This window comes from Budorcas taxicolor, chromosome 3, assembly GCF_023091745.1.
Source record: "Budorcas taxicolor isolate Tak-1 chromosome 3, Takin1.1, whole genome shotgun sequence".
Taxonomy (NCBI): Eukaryota; Metazoa; Chordata; class Mammalia; order Artiodactyla; family Bovidae; genus Budorcas; species Budorcas taxicolor.
The window spans coordinates 69,103,569-69,108,793 of NC_068912.1; the positions used below are offsets into that span (position 1 = coordinate 69,103,569).

At 41.1% G+C, this 5,225-nt stretch overlaps 1 non-coding gene across 1 annotated transcript; it reads right to left on the bottom strand.

Moving 5' to 3' along the window:
* Positions 1 to 489: 489 nt before the first annotated feature.
* On the bottom strand, positions 490 to 561 carry TRNAC-GCA (transfer RNA cysteine (anticodon GCA)). Its single transcript has one exon. It is a non-coding gene; the product is annotated as a tRNA-Cys (tRNA).
* Positions 562 to 5,225: the final 4,664 nt, after the last annotated feature.

Sequence of the window (5,225 nt, forward strand, 5' to 3'; positions counted from 1 at the left end):
CTGCCTTCTCCAGTAGCAGGGAACAGTGAGTCACTAAAAGGTTTTAACCAGCAAAGTGACATAAAGAAAGTAATATTTTAGGATAATTAATTATTTGAAAGGGTAGGATAAAGAGATTAGAGATGTGAAGATCTTCCTACTGCAGTGTTCCTGTAGAGCCTTGCTACTCAAATGTGATAGAGAGCAGCAGCAGCATTACCTGGAACTTTGTTAAACATGCAGCTCTCAGGACCCACATCAGACCTACTGGATTAGAACCTACATTTTACAAGATCCCCAGTGCCTTGTGTGCACATGGAAGTTTAAGAATAATACCTGGGCTTATAGGGTAGCCCTACAGGAGAATGAAAAGTGAAGTGAAGTGAAGTCACTCAGTCGTGTCCGACTCTTTGCAACCCCGTGGACTGTAGCCCACTCACGCTCCTTTGTCCATGGGGTTCTCCAGGCAAGAATACTGGAGTGGGTTGCCATTTCCTTCTCCAGGGGATCTTCCCAACCCAGGGATCGAACCTGGGTCTCCTGCATTGCAGGCAGACGCTTTATCCTCTGAGCCACCAGGGAAGCCCACAGGAGACTGAAAAGTAGCAGTGAATATAAATGGCTGAGCAGGTCAGCTTTTCTTTAAGCCTATTCCTCAGGATCTTTCTTGCTCCCCCTCTCCAGGATCTCGATAGGTATTCAGTGGTCAAAAAGGTTAGTTTGGCAAATGCCAGGTTAAACAAAGATAAACAGGTTTCTTTGTGGCCAGACATCTTCTAATATGCTCATGTGCTTTCTGAATCTCCAAGATAAAAACTATATGATGTAGCTGCTTCTACCTTTATTGATCATGGAAGTTAGTCTAGGGGGCATCTTCACATGTTACTATTTTGTTGAGCATATCTTGGTAAAGATGAAATAGCCCTTTGTGACTATTAAGGTTTTAGACTTCTAAGATATTCTATCCCCTGGTCATCTTAGACTTCCTAAATTTAATTTCTCTTGTATTCTAATACATTAACAATGAAAGATTAGAAAGAGAAATTAAGGAAACTATCCCATTTACCATCACAACCAAAAGAATAAAATATCTAGGAATAAACCTGCTTAAGGACAAAAAAGCCCTATACTCAGAACTATAGGATAATGATGAAAGAAATCAAAGATGGCACAAACAGATGGAGAGACATACCATGTTCTTGGATTGGGACAATCAATATTGTGAAAGTGGCTGTACTACCCAAAGCAATCTAGATTAAGGGCAATCCCTGTCAAATTACCAATGGCATTTTTCACAGAATTAGAACAAAAAATTTACAATTTGTATGGAGACACAAATGACTCCAAATAGCCAAAGCAATCTTGAGAAACAAAAATGAAGCTGGAGGTATCAGGCTTCCTGACTTCAGACTATACTGCTGCTGCTGCTGCTGCTGCTGCTGCTAAGTTGCTTCAGTCGTGTCCGACTGTGCGACCCCATAGACGGCAGCCCAACAGGCTCCTCCGTCCCTGGGATTGTCCAGGCAAGAACACTGGAGTGGGTTGCCATTTCCTTCTCCAATGCATGAAAGTGAAAAGTGAAAGTAAAGTTGCTCAGTTGTGCCTGACTCTTCGCAACCCCATGGCCTACTGCCTACCAGGCTCCTCTGTTGATGGGATTTTCCAGGCAAGAGTACTGGAGAGGGGTGCCATTGCCTTCTCTTACTACAAGGCAGTAGTAATCAAGATGGCATGGTAATGGCACAAAAACAGAAATATAGATCAATGGAACAGGATAGATAGCCAAGATAAACCCACGCACTATGATCACCTAATCTAGGACAACTCTCACATCTACTACTACTATGACTACTGGAAAAACCATACCTTTGACTATATGGACCTTTGTCAGCAAAATGATGTCTCAGCTTTTTAATACGCTGTCTAGGTTTGTCATAGCTTTTCTTCCAAGGAGCAAGCATGTTTTAATTTCATGGCTGCAGTCACCGTCCATGGTCATTTTGGATTAGTCATGTATGGATGTGAGAGTTGGACCATAAAGAATGCTGAGCACCAAAGAGTTGATGCTTTTGAACTGTGGTGTTGGAGAAGACTCTTGAGAGTCCCTTGGACTGCAAGGGGATCAAACCAGTCAATCCTAAATGAAATAAACCCTGAATATACATTGGAAGGACTGATGCTAAAGCTGAAGCTCCAGTACGTTGGCCACCTGATGCCAAGTCAACTCATTGGAAAAGACCTGATGCTGGGAAAGATTGAAGGCAGGAGGAGAAGTGGATGAGAGATGATGAGATGGTTGGATGACATCAGTGACTCAATGGACATGAGTCTGAGCAAACTCCAGGAGATAGTGAAGCACAGGGAAGCCTGGCATGCTGCAGTTCATGGGGCTGCAAAGAGTGTAGGACATGACAGAGTGACTGAACAATAACAAATCTATGACAAAGGAGGCAAAAATATACGATGGAGAAAAGACAGTCTTTTCAACAAATGTGCTGGAAAAACTAGACAGCTACATGTAAAAGAATGGATTTGGACATTGTCTAAGACCATACATAAAAATGACTCAAAATGGATAAAAGACCTGAACATAAGTCCAGGCACTATAAATCTCTTAGAGGAAAACATAGGAAGAACAACATCAGTTCAGTTCAGCTCAGTCGCTCAGTCGTGTCTGACTCTTTGCGACCCCATGAATCGCAGCACGCCAGGCCTCCCTGTCCATTACCAACTCCCGGAGTTCACTTAGACTCACGTCCATCGAGTCTTTGATGCCAGCCAGCCATCTCATCCTCTGTCGTCCCCTTCTCCTCCTGCCCCCAATCCCTCCCAGCATCAGAGTCTTTTCCAATGAGTCAACTCTTGGCATGAGGTGGCCAAAGTACTGGAGTTTCAGCTTTAGCATCATTCCCTCCAAAGAAATCCCAGGGCTGATCTCCTTCAGAATGGATTGGTTGGATCTTCTTGCAGTCCAAGGGACTCTCAAGAATGTTCTCCAACACCACAGTTCAATAGCATCAATTTTTCGGCACTCTGCCTTCTTCACAGTCCAACTCTCACATCCATACATGACCACAGGAAAAACCATAGCCTTGACTAGATGGACCTTAGTCAGCAAAGTAATGTCTTTGCTTTTGAATATGCTATCTAGGTTGGTCATAACTTTCCTTCCAAGGAGTAAGCGTCTTTTAATTTTATGGCTGCAATCACCATCTGCAGTGATTTTGGAGCCCCCCAAAATAAAGTCTGACAGTGTTTCCACTGTTTCCCCATCTATTTCTCATGAAGTGATGGAACTGGATTCCATGATCTTCATTTTCTGAATGTTGAGCTTTAAGCCAACTTTTTCACTCTCCTCTTTCACTTTCATCAAGAGGCTTTTTAGTTTCTCTTCACTTTCTGCCATATGTCCCAGCAATTCATTCCTAGGCATACACCCCGGGAAGACTGTAATTCAAAAAGATATATGTACCCCAGTGTTCATTGCAGCACTATTTACATTAACCAGGACAGGGAATGAACCTGAATGTCCATCAACAAAGGAGTGGATAAAGAAGATGTGGTACATATGCACAATGGAATATTTCTCAGCCCCAAAAGGAACAAAACAGTGTTGTTTGCAGAGAGCTGGCTAGACCTAGAGACTGTCATACAGAGTGAAGTCAGTCAGAAAGTGAAACATAGCGTATAATATTGCTTATAAGTAGAATCTAGAAAAATGGTACAGATGAACCTATTTGTGAAGCAGAAACAGAGACACAAATGTAGAGAACAAACTTATTGATGCTGAGGAAAGGAGGGGTGGGATGAATTGGGAGATCGGGATTGATGTGTGTGTGTGTGGGTGTATATGTGTGTGTGTGTATATATATATACGTATATACGTATAATACATATAAAATAGATAACTAACAGGAACCTACTGTATAGCTCAGGGAACTCAGTGCTCTGAGGTGGCTTAAATGGGAAGAAAAACTAAAAAATAGGGGATATATGTGTGTGTATATATATATACCTTTATATATAACTGGTACATATATATATTTATGTATAACTGGTTCACTTTGCTGAATAGCAGAAACTGATGCAACATTGTAAAGCGACTATACTCCAGTAAAAATTTTTAGAAATGTTATCTAAATTTATTATCCATTACTTATCTGTCTCAGTGCCCAACCTTTCCATCACTGGTACAGGTATATGACTTTTCTTCTGATTCACTTTCGTTGGCTGAGCCCTGTTTGCATAGAGGCATAGGATAAAACTGTGGGTTTTGTCAGTGCTGGTTTGGGGAAAGCATTCAAGAGTTGATGGTTATGGTGATGGAGATGAGGAGGAGATACTGGAGGATGTTAGGGTCACTAGTAATGTGCTGAAGTTTATGTTGTGGTAGGAATAAAATCAAGAAGTATGACTGAGAGCAGTTACTGAGTAAGCAAGAACAAACAGGAAAGTTTGACAATTATGAGGCACAACATTTGTCAGCAAATTTATAGTCAAAAATAAAAAGAAGCAAATGAATAGGTCCATTTGGGAACTAGGGTTGTTTTAGGGCAGTCCTAAATGCGTTTTCTTCAGTTTATTTCCACTGATGCCCTTTTTGAAAATTCATGGCCCATTTTAACCTTGACAGGTTGATTTATCCCAAATTCTATGACTTAGAACATATTTGATTTTAAATTATGTTATCCAGTAAATTATCAATATCTTGGATAAAATATTTAGACATACTTTGTATTACTTTCATGTATCCTAGACATGAAGTTTCACTGTTTTTTTTTTTTTTTTAGTAGTAGAGTACTTACTCTTCTCTTAGCCCTAGGAGGAATGAAAATATTTCTCAGTGATATACTAATACTTACTTTGGGCAGTAAACCAAATCACTTTTTTTTGTTGTTGTTAATGAAACTCCAGTACTTTGGCCACCTCATGCAGAGAGTTGACTCATTGGAAAAGACTCTGATGCTGGGAGGGGTTGGGGGCAGGAGGAGAAGGGGACGAGAGAGGATGAGATGGCTGGATGGCATCACTGACTTGATGGATGTGAATCTGAGTGAACTTTGGGAGTTGGTGATGGACAGGGAGGCCTGGCGTGCTGCGATTCATGGGGTCGCAAAGAGTCGGACACGACCTGAGCGACTGAACTGAACTGAACTGAACTGAATAAACCAATGGGAAGTATTTTGATTTAGATCTGTTTCTAAAAACTCAAAAGCTTTTTAATTCCCTTTTCCTGACATTAAAAA